The sequence below is a fragment of the Pyrus communis genome, chromosome 13, assembly GCF_041283825.1.
Source record: "Pyrus communis isolate YQ-2024b chromosome 13, ASM4128382v1, whole genome shotgun sequence".
Taxonomy (NCBI): Eukaryota; Viridiplantae; Streptophyta; class Magnoliopsida; order Rosales; family Rosaceae; genus Pyrus; species Pyrus communis.
Window position 1 is genome coordinate 7,113,731 of NC_142577.1, and position 12,394 is coordinate 7,126,124.

A 12,394-nucleotide genomic window follows, 5' to 3' on the forward strand; every position below is an offset into this window, starting at 1 on the left:
ACGAAAACAAGCAAACTAAGTCGCATAAATATGCTCCTATCACATATAAGACCCCCCTGGGCATGTCCCCATTTCGGCTCATCTATGGCAAACCATGCCATCTTCCCGTGGAATTGGAGCACAAGGCGCATTGGGCCATCAAGACATTCAACATGGACATTGATGCTGCTGGAATTCACAAGAAGCTCCAATTGAATGAATTAGAAGAGATTAGGAACGAGGCATATGAAAACGCTCGAATTTACAAGGAGAAGACAAAGGCTTTCCATGATAAGATGATTCGAGGCAAATCATTCTCCATTGGGCAGAAAGTGCTACTCTTTAATTCCCGCCTTCGCTTGTTTCCTGGTAAGTTGCGTTCTAAGTGGGTTGGGTCGTTTGTTATTACTAATGTCTTTCCTTATGGTGCAGTCCAAGTCCAAAGCTTGAAAACAGGACAAGAGTTCAAGGTGAATGGCCATCGATTAAAGCCCTACTATGAGAATTTCGAGGAGCATGTTGTGGATGATGTACCCCTCCATGCCGTGAGTACTACTAATGAAGCTTAATATGGCGTATTCGTATGGCTGGAAGACGTTAAAGCAAGCGCTTCGTGGGAGGCAACCCATGCATTCGACAAGGTGTGACAGCCCGTTCCAAAAATTTTAAAACGTACGCGTGAAAAGACGATTTTGCCCCTAGTTCGATTTCTTTACGTTTTGTGTCATGTTTTGGGTTTTGTTGGCATGTTTTGAGCCACACACACTCTCCCACACTCCACACCCTTTTCTCCCTATCCCTGCACCTGTCCCGAGTCCCCTTTCCTTCCCATTTCCATCCATTACGAACGGACACACACACAAACCCATCAAACCTTCACAGATCGAAGGTATAAAGTACATATCCATGCTCGTGAGGCTCGTAGGAGTCCAACCATACCCATTTCAGGTAAGAATACCTTCGTTTTCACGTCGAACTCGGGTTGCCCGATTTTGGTACTGTTCATGCACACGTAATTTCTCATGTTTTTGGGAATTTCAAGCTTGTAGGAAGCTTGGTGAGGTCCCTAGGAGGCTCGGGGTAGTTCGTTTGAAGGTTTTGGACGTCGGGATCACGAGTTTTGAGGTTGGCCGGAGTTGGGGTGATTTTTCAGGTGAGATTTTGTGGATTTTAGCACTTGAAAATGGTATGATGTTGTTCCTCTCGTTGTAAGCTTCATTTCGGTACCAATTTTGTGAAATTTGGTTGAAAAACGAAGAAGATAGGACGATTTGAAAAATTCCCGATTTTCCGGCGCCGGAGCCTCGCCGGAGAAGACGACGGAATATTTCGTCAAATCTGACGGAATATTCCTGACGCCGTTGACGGAAACCGTTAGGGATAACGGAATATTCCTGACGACGTCAACTGACGCCGTCAGCGTGCCAGGCACGTGCCTGCGCGTGGCCAGCGCGTGTGGCCGTGCCTTGGCCGGTGCGTGGGGGCGCATGCGACAGTGAAAAATTATTTTAAAAATATGGGGATGTTCCTGAGGTTGAGTAGATCACGTTGGTGTATTCATACACCCCATTTGAGCATTGTATGAGAAGTTATTCCTTAAGTTTGTTTATGTGCTTTAAAATTAACGTTTTTGTAGTTGTTTCGCACAGTCCTGTCGTACAGACCACTTTAGGTGGTTCCGACTCGTAGGTGACCCGCGACTATTCGCCCAGCCTTCACGTGATCGTAGTACTCGAGCGTATATATATTACACCCAGGCCTGTCGTACAAACCACTTTAGGTGGTTCCGACTCGTGTGTAGGTCTAGTTAGTGAGACTAAGATTCGAGCTCTAGATTCAGCCGTACAGGTCACGTTAGGTGACTCCGGCTGACAGTTTATATGATATTGATGCGATATTACCTGAGCACTTGCATTTCATTTTGAGGTTTCGGCATAGCATATTATTGAGCATGATCTGTATATATATATACTCTATTTTCTGGAAAGTATACAGGTTTTACGGCGAGGGGTTAGAACGTATTTATTTAAACGGTTTTCAAAAAGCCTTGTTTTTGCCCACTCACGCTTTTGTTTTGCGCCCCTCCAGGTTCTAGTTGGCTAGCACGTTTGGTGGTTTCCCTGAGGATCTTCTCGGCATATCTGACAGACGATCACCAGCGTAGGGCCACCTTCGGGTGCACTTTTGTTGCGTCATTTTCTCCCGAACTACTTTAGGCTTTGTGCTCTGAAATAAGTGTCGCACTTACGCTTGCACTTGTTTTTATTACTTTATGTAAGCTAGTTTTATTTATCCGTACTATTTATATTACTATTTTAATTGCTTCCGCACTGTGCACATGGTTACGTCACTCCCACGTGACGGCCAGCATGCCCTGATCTCGATCGGGGTGTGTCAGTTTGGTATCAGAGCTTAGGTTTGGCAGTCCTGTACTTTTGTGAGTATTCTAATGGTTTTGGTGTCTTCTGTCAGAACTATGCCGCCTCGTCGGGAACCACGTCGCTCTGTGATGCGAAATATATAAGCACACAAATTAAAACCCTCTTTTGACAATTGTAGTATATGTATAAGTAGGGATCGTTCTTAACCGGGGATTAGGAGGGATTGCTAAATCACTTGAAAACTGACTCAAAAACGTAAAACAAAGGTTAAAACACTAAACTAGACTCAAAGAATGCAAAACTAAACACTTAAAACACTCAAACAAACCAAAAGACTCAAAACAGCACCAAAACGCTCAAAACTGCCTTAAAAACACAATCTGGGCAGTTTTGAGTACTTACACTAATTTGGACGAAATTGGGTGTTAAATTGAATCAAAACACTTAGAAACACAAGCTAAGACACTTTCTAACTAAATTGGACACTAAAGTAAAGGGGATTTAGTTTTTGACGAAATTAAATAAAGTGCGCAGATTGTACTTAAAACAGATTGTAAAGATGAATTTGGTGAAAATATGGATGGAATGCTAGCTAGAAGGTTCTTCTCCACACATGTCACACTTGCATACAAGATGATTTTCAGTTGGTCTTTCGATGAATCATGAAACTCAACACCCCAGGTTAATTAGGTTCGCTTAAATTAACCTTCAAGTTCTCCTTAAGTTAATGAATTGGATGGGACAGCGCATACACAATTCAAAACATTCTCCAAAAGTCCTTTACGTGAAAAGCACAATAAAGATACAATCAAAGATCATTAAGCAACATGAAAACTATAAGTGTTGACGAGGCATTCGTTACTATGATGAGCATGAAACTAGTGCCAAGAATTCATTTAACGCGATTGTTTATAAGCAACCTCCACTACTTGTGAATATAAGTTTGTAACTATTAGGTGAAACTCACTTATATTCTAGCATCATATTCATGCATGAAAACTAAGCGTGCACTCTCAATAAACATACACAAATAAGTTATCAATCAAGCAGTTAAACAAATTGAATCCACAACTCATGAAATTCCAACCAAAGGTAATCAATTCATATTGCAAGCATAAACATGGTTTTGAATCACCCCCTAGCTAACTAGGGATTTAGCCTCTCATGTTCACAGAAAGAGAAACGAAATTGAAATTAAACATAAAGAACAAAAGATTGATTACACCTAGAACGCCCAACGAATCCACTTGAATTTCTGCGCGTTTAAGCTCTTCTTTCTTCTTCTCCTTGCTGCGGCAGAGATGTTTTTGGATGATTTGGGATGATTTTCTGGGTTGTAGATGGGTTTATGGGGATATGGTGGTGCGGCAAGGGGTGTGAGTGGTGGAGGAAGGTTGGGAATGGTGGCTGGAAGGGTGGAGTGGTTGCGGCTTAGAGGGGAAGTGGCTGGTATGGATGGAGGAGATGGAGAGGTGGCTGCGGCATAGAGGGAATTAGGTTAATGGTGGCTGAATGATGAGAGAATCAATGAATGGGAGTGCTCTAGGGTGAAATAATAGGTGCGGCTAAGATGTGGAATTAGGGTTATTCAAGAATGGATGGGAGTTGCGGCTGATATGGTTTGGTGAATGAATGAAAAGTGTGAATGAAGAGCATAGGGTGCGGCTAGGGTTTAAAATATATATGGTTTCAGAAATAAAACCCTAGCTTATTTTGGTTAATTAAAATTAAATCAAAGGCTTTTAGAATTAGGAAATAAAATCAGAAATTAAAGAGGGAATGGCTGCAAGGTGCGGCTAGGGTTTTAAATTAGCAGAGGAGCATGTGTTTATTTGCACAACCTAGGACAAAACTACCCCCTCTTGCACGGCAAGGGAAGGGAATTAGGGGAAAGGCACGGCAAAGAGGTTTAAGGGAGCTAAGGCCTTTGTGTTGTGTCCTAAAGTGCCTACAAGGCCTTCAAAGTGGCTAGAAAATACGGACGTTTAAGATTAGGAAAGGTTACCAAAACGGGAAACCTAGGGTTAACTTTCCTACTTCAAGTAGGAATCCTTGTTGAAGTAGGAATCCTCGTTTGAGTAGGAATTCATCGTTTCTTCAAGTCTTCAACTCATTCATTCCTCTTTTGCTCCAAAAGACTCCAATTTGCATCTTCTTGCACACTTTGGCCTTATAATCTGAAAATACACAAAAGTGACTTTAAACACTAAAATAACTAAGGAAACACAACATAAATGCACAAGAACAAGCTAATTAAGTCGCATGAATATGCTCCTATCACTCTGCTGAGCCTAGTTTCCCCGATATTGCTCAGCTGGGGGAAGCTATTGCTACAGCTATTCAGTCGGCGATCCGCCCTCCCCAGAGGACTCCTCTGGAGACTATGTATAATTTGAAGTTGGATAAGTTCGAAGGTAACGAGGGTCATGAGGGTGCAGAGCGATGGTTAGAGCATATTGAGAAGACTTTTCGTGTTTTGCACAGTCAGGGGAATCTCCCTGTCGAGAAGTGGGTCGAGACGACATCGTGGTTTTTGGGTAAGGAGTCTGCGTCCTGGTGGGAGCAGGAACTTCGTCGTTTGACTCCAGCTAAGAAGTCGGATTGGGATGTATTCCGAGAGCTGTTCAGGAGAAGATTTGTGCCTCCTGAGTATATTGATCGTAAGAAGCAGGAATTCACTGAGTTGAGACAAGGGAAGCTGACAGTGAATGAGTACTATCGGAGGTTCACTGATTTGTCTCGCTATCATCCAGATGTTGCTGGCAATCCAGCAGAGATGCTTCGTCGTTTCCGTTTGGGCACTAAGAAGAAGTGGCGTTCGATGGCGACCACTACCCACTGTGATACCTACCAGGAGTTCTATGAGATTCTACTGAGAATTGAGGATTCAGAAAACATGCCGAGCGAGAGTGAGAAAGAAGAGAAAGACGGTAATCAGAAGAAAGATGATAAGGGCAAAGGTCAAGCATCGCTCGGGCCTCGTCGGACTCAGAATTTCAAGAGGGGTGGCACTAGTTCTAGCTCTTCTAGCGGTGGTTTCAGCGCCACTGGTCAGGGTCGTGGAGGTAGGTTTGCTGGTGGTACTAGAGGCCAGAGATAGGGTGATGGTGGTAGAGGTAGAGCCCCAGTTTGCCGTAGGTGTAATAATCGACACTTTGGTGAGTGTAGGCGTGGCAGCAGTGGTTGTTTTACTTGTGGGCAGATGGGACATCGGGCTGCAAATTGTCCCCAGAGTCAGCAGCAGAAGCCGCAGCAGACTTTCTTGCCACCACCTGCACCGATTCAGCAGATTCAGGGTCCGGGTGGTTATGGGCAGACAGGTCGAGGTGGTGCCTATTACTATCAGGGTGATGCTGTTCCTTATGCCCCGGGACAGTATCAGTATCCCCAGGACCCATATTCTCAGGGTGGTTATCCTCCGTATTCTGGCGGCTATATGTCGTATCCTCCAGCTTTAGCAGGCGGTTCTCAGTGGTTTCAGGGAGGACAGATTCAGCAAGGAGAGATTGCTACGAGTAGTGTAGGGTCTTCGAGGCAGTCTGGTCAGCCCAGTCAGGGGCGTGGCACTCAGAGTCGTGGTGGTCAGACGAGCAGAGGTCGAGGTGGACGACAGCAAACCCAGGGGCGTATTCATAACATCTCTCTGCAGGATGCTCAGAACAATCCGGATTTGATTATGGGTACGTTAAATATCCTTGGTTATTTTGCTAGAGTATTAATTGACTGTGGTGCTACACATTCTGTGATTTCTCATACATTTGCTCAAGTGACGCAACCTCGCCCCACATCTCTAGAGTATGATTTAGAGTTCGCTATGCCTAGAGGGGAGAGATGTATTGTAGATCGTGTGTACCCAGGATGTCTAGTGATTGTGGAGGATGTTGTTATGCCAGTTGATCTTATCCCGTTAGACATTGTTGACTTTGATGTGATTCTGGGCACGGATTGGTTGCATTTCTATCGTGCCAATATTGATTGTTACGGGAAAATAGTTACGTTCCATCGTCCTGGACTACCTGTGGTTACTTTTGTGGGTGAGCAGAGTGGGGTGAGACATGGCGTTGTTTCGGCCGTGCGAGTGAAAAGGTTGTTATCTAAAGGTTGCCAAGGGTACTTAGCTCATGTGGTGTTGGATGAGGCTGCTCCTAGTAGAGTTGAGGATGTGAGGGTAGTCAGACATTTTCCCGATGTTTTTCCTGAGGATTTACCTGGTTTACCGCCAGACCGAGACATGGAATTCACCATTGAGTTGCTTCCAGGTATTAATCCTATTTCCTTGACTCCTTATCGTATGGCTCCCGCTGAGTTAAGAGAATTGAAAGTTCAGTTGCAGGAATTAGTGGATAAGGGTTTTATTCAGCCTAGTACTTCACCTTGGGGAGCTCCAGTATTGTTTATGAGGAAGAAAGATGGAAAGATGGAACCTTGAGGCTATGTATTGACTACCGGCAATTGAATCGGGTGACGATTAAAAACCGTTATCCGTTGCCACGTATCGATGATTTGTTTGATCAGCTTCAAGGTGCTTGTGTATTCTCCAAGATTGACTTGAGGTCTGGATATTATCAGCTGAAGATTAGTAGGGATGACGTTCCTAAGACGGCGTTCAGGACTCGTTATGGTCATTACGAGTTTCTGGTTATGCCATTTGGGTTGACGAATGCACCAGCTGCTTTTATGGATTTGATGAACCGAGTGTTCCAGCCATATTTGGATAGGTTTGTTATCGTTTTCATCGACGACTTTCTGGTGTATTCTAAGTCTAAAGCGGAGCATGTTCGACATCTTACTTTAGTGTTGAAAAGGTTGAGGGAACACCAATTGTATGCTAAGTTTAGCAAGTGCCAATTTTGGTTAGACCAAGTTGCGTTTCTAGGGCACATCATTTCAGCTCAGGGTATTTTGGTGGATCCACAGAAGGTTGCAGCTGTGGAGAAATGGGAGCAATCGCGAACCGTCACTGAGGTGAGGAGTTTCCTTGGTTTAGCAGGGTATTATCGACGGTTTGTTAAGGATTTTTCTGTGATTGCTTTACCACTGACGAGGTTAATGAGGAAGGACGTTAAATTTGAGTGGGATGATAAGTGTGAGTAGAGTTTGCAGCAGTTGAAGTATTGTCTCACTCACGCACCTGTTTTGGCACTCTCGGACGATAGTGGTGATTTCGAGGTCTATAGTGATGCTTCTTTGAATGGTCGGGGATGTGTGTTGATGCAGCATGGTAGGGTGATTGCTTACGCTTCACGACAATTGAAACCTCATGAGTTGAATTACCCTACACATGATTTGGAGTTGGCCGCTATTATTTTTGCGTTGAATTTGTGGAGGCACTACCTTTATGGAGAGAAATGTAAGATCTTTACAGATCACAAGAGTCTTCAGTATCTTTTTACTCAGAAGGAACTTAATCTTCGTCAGCGGAGGTGGATGGAGCTGCTAAGTGATTATGACTGCACGATTGATTATCACCCTGGTCGTGCAAATGTTATGGCTGATGCACTTAGCAGAAAGTCTCAGGGTCGAATCAATGCGTTGTACGCTAGTCGTATTCCTCTTTTGGCAGACTTACGTTCTACGGGAGTGAGGTTAGAGGTAGAAGATCGAGATGTGGCTTTACTTGCTAATTTTCAAGTTAGACCAATTTTAGTCGATCGGGTGCTTGAAGCTCAGGTAGCTGATAGGGAGACTCAAGAATTAATCCAAGCTCGAGATCGAGGGAGGAGGAGAGACCTCAGAGTTCGTGATTCGGATGGCATGCTGATGCAGGAAGGTAGGATGTTTGTGCCTAATAACTTGGATTTAAAGAAAGCAATTCTCGATGAAGCACATATCTCGGCTTATGCCATGCATCCAGGAGCTACTAAAATGTATCATACCATTCGACCGTTTTATTATTGGCCAGGTATGAAGAGGGAGATAGCTGAGTATGTGAGTAGGTGTGCTGTTTGTCAGCAAGTTAAGGCGAAAAGGAAGAAGCCATTTGGGTTATTGCAGCCGCTTCCCGTTCCAGAGTGGAAATGGGAAAATATCACTATGGATTTCGTGTACAAGCTTCCGCGTACACATAATGGTTTTGACGGCATTTGGGTGATTGTTGATCGGCTTACTAAGTCAGCACATTTTATTCCAGTGAGGGAGAAGTATTCTTTGAGCCGATTAGCGGAGTTGTTTATCTCGAAGATCGTGAAGTACCATGATGTCCCTGTGAGTATTGTCTCGGATCCTGATCCACGATTTACATCTAAGTTTTGGGTGGCTTTTCAGGAAGCTTTGGGTACGAGACTACTTTATAGTACGGCGTATCATCCTCAGACGGACCGACAGTCAGAGAGAACTATTCAGACTTTGGAGGATATGTTACGAGCTTCGGTATTACAGTTTGGTGATGCTTGGCACACACGGTTGGATTTAATGGAATTTGCCTACAACAACAGCTTTCATTCGAGTATCGGCATGGCACCATTTGAGGCATTGTATGGCAGATCTTGTCGCACACCATTGTGTTGGTCAGAGGTCGGAGAAAGAGTCTTAGTGGGTCCGGAGATTGTTGAGGAGACTACTTGATAGGAGCATATTTATGCACCTTAGTTTAGCTTGTCTTGTGCATTTAAAGTGTTTTTCCTTAGTAAAGTAGTCTTTTAAGCTAGTTTTATGTATTTTCAGGATTTAAGGGCAAAGTATGCAAAAGGATGCATTTTGGAGCATTTTGGAGCAAAATTGGGCTTGGAATGGATAGCATATGCTTGGAGCAAAAGGAATGGACGAAATTGAAAGCATTCACTCTTCATAATTCACTCACATGCTCTCCCATCATCATTCCACACCTCCATTGCAGCCACCAACCAACCTAGCTGTCACCCACATGCTCTCCCATCATCATTCCCTCTTTAACCCATTCAGCCACATGCACTTTGCCTTTAATCATTCACCCTAGCTGTCACTCCCATGCTCTCCCATTAATTAATTCAAGTCCATATCTGATTTCCCTAGGGTTCTAAGTGCCTATATATACTCATATTAACCCCTAGATCAGATCACCACCTCTCATACACATTCATTCACGCCAGAAATTCATTCCCTCTCTCTAACATAGCCATACTTCACCATTCTTCATATTTTCTGCCCAAAAACACTCCTTGCCTTCCCCTACATCCATCCCTTGGTGCCGTGGCTTCCCCCTTCAATTTTCACCACTCCCCAAACCATTCACACCATCAAACTATCCTTAGACCTTGTGCTACAACAAAGAGGAAGAGAAGCGGGCCTAAACGTTCATACAATTCAAGTTTGAGTTGTTGGAATGTTTAGGTGTTTCTTTTCCTTTGAATTCAATGTTTAATTTCAATTCTCTTTGTTTTGTACGTATGAGGAACTAAACCCCCCTTGGCTAGGGGGGGATTCGAAATATATGTTTATGCTTGCAATATGATTTGATTACTTCTAATTACGTTTCATAAGTTGTGGATTCAATTTGTTTAACTATTTGATTGATAACCTATTTATGTATGTTTATTGAGAGTGCACGCTTAATCTTCATGCATGAATATGACGCTAGAATATAAGTGAGTTTCACCTAATAGTTATGAACTTATATTCACAAGTAGTGGAGGTTGCTTATAAACAATCGCGTTAAATAAATTCTTGGCATAAGTTTCATGCAATCATAGTAACGAATGCCTCGTCAACACTTATAGTTTTCAAAGAACTTAATGATTCTTGCTTGTATCTCTATTATGCAATTCATGTAGGGAACTTGTGGGGAATGCTTTGGGTTGTCGTATGCAATCATCCAATTCATTAACTTAAGGAAAACTTGACGGTTAATTTAAGCGGACCTAATTAACCCGGGGTGTTGAGAATTCATAGTTTATTGAAAAGCAATTAGAAATTGTTTTGTATGCAAGTATAACATGTGTGGAGATGAACCCTCTAGCTAGCATTTCATCCATATTTTCATCAAATTCATCGTTACAATCTGTTTGAATTACATTCTGTGCATTTTATTTAATTTCGTCAAAAATCAATCCCCCTTTGCTTTAGTGTCCAACTTAGTTAGAAAGTGTCTTAGTTTGTGTTTTTAAGTGTTTTGATTCATTTTATTACCCAATTTCGTCCAAACTAGTCAAAGTGCTCAAAACTGCCCAGAAACTGTTTTTAAGGCTGTTTTGAGTGTTTTGGGGCTGTTTTGAATCCTTTGGTTTGTTTTAGTGTTTTAAAGTTTAGTTTTGCATTCTTTGAGTCTAGTATAGTGTTTTAAACTTGTTTTTACGTTTTTGAGTCAAATCCAAGTGATTTTGCAATCCCTCCTAATCCTCGGCCTAGAACGATCCCTACTTACATACTTACTACAATTGACAAAAAGAGGGTTAATTTGTGTGCGTATAATTCTCGCATCACTACTCAAAATGTTCAGGTGATCAAGTCTAACCTGAAGGCAGCCCAGGACAGGCAGAAGAGTTTAGCAGATCGGCATGCTACTGATAGAGTGTACGAGGTTGGCGATTGGGTATTTCTGAAGCTTTCACCATGGAGAGGTGTTATGCGGTTTGGAAAGAAGGGTAAGTTGAGTCCCAGGTACATTGGACCATACATGGTCATTGAGCGAGTTGGTGAGGTAGCTTACAAGTTGGAGTTGCCTCCGGAGTTGGCTAGAGTACATAACGTTTTTCATGTGTCCATGCTTCGACATTATGTTGCTGATCCGTCTCATGTGATACCTCCTCAACCCTTGGAAATCAACCCGGATTTGACTTATGATGAGGAACTAGTGACGATTCTAGATTGGAAGGAAAAGGTTCTAAGGAACAAGACGGTGAATTTGGTGAAAGTTTTGTGGAGAAACCATTCTGTGGAGGAAGCTACGTGGGAAACAGAAGATCGGATGAGGGATTTATATCCTCGGTTGTCCTTTGATCACTAGGGGTTGTTTTTGGATGTTTTGAATTTCGGGACGAAATTCTTATAAGGTGGGTAGGTTGTGACAGCCAATTCCGAAAATTTTAAAACGTACGCGTGAAAAGACGATTTTGCCCCTAGTTCGATTTCTTTACGTTTTGTGTCATGTTTTGGGTTTTGTTGGCATGTTTTGAGCCACACACACTCTCCCGTTGGCATGTTTTGAGCCACACACACTCTCCCACACTCCACACCCTTTTCTCCCTATCCCTACACCTGTCCCGAGTCCCCTTTCCTTCCCATTTCCATCCATTACATACGGACACACACACAAACCCATCAAACCTTCACAGATCGAAGGTATAAAGTACATATCCATGCTCGTGAGGTTCGTAGGAGTCCAACCATACCCATTTCAGGTAAGAATACCTTCGTTTTCACGTCGAACTCGGGTTGCCCGATTTTGGTACTGTTCATGCACACGTAATTTCTCATGTTTTTGGGAATTTCAAGCTTGTAGGAAACTTGGTGAGGTCCCTAGGAGGCTCGAGGTAGTTCGTTTGAAGGTTTTGGACGTCGGGATCACGAGTTTCGAGGTTGGCCAGAGTTGGGGTGATTTTTCAGGTGAGATTTTGTGGATTTTAGCACTTGAAAATGGTATGATGTTGTTCCTCTCGTTGTAAGCTTCATTTTGGTACCAATTTTGTGAAATTTGGTTGAAAAACGAAGAAGATAGGACGATTTGAAAAATTCCCGATTTTCCAGCGCCAGAGCCTCGCCGGAGAAGACGACGGAATATTCCGTCAAATCTGACGGAATATTCCTGACGCCGTTGACGGAAACCGTTAGGGATAACGGAATATTCCTGATACGGTCAACTGATGCCGTCAGCGTGCCAGGCACGTGCCTGCGCGTGGCCGGCGCGTGCGACGGTGAAAAATTATTTTAAAAATATGGGGATGTTCCTGAGGTTGAGTAGATCACGTTGGTGTATTCATACACCCCATTTGAGCATTGTATGAGAAGTTATTCCTTAAGTTTGTTTATGTGCTTTAAAATTAACGTTTTTGTAGTTGTTTCGCATATAGGTGAATCTTATCCCGAGGACGAGCGTGGTCACTCGAGGCAGGGGGGTTACG

The 12,394-nt window shown here is 43.2% G+C and overlaps 1 pseudogene; it reads left to right on the forward strand.

The window, feature by feature from the left end:
• The first annotated feature begins 4,743 nt into the window (after positions 1 to 4,743).
• LOC148691680 (uncharacterized) lies at positions 4,744 to 6,458 on the forward strand (annotated as a pseudogene).
• Positions 6,459 to 12,394: the final 5,936 nt, after the last annotated feature.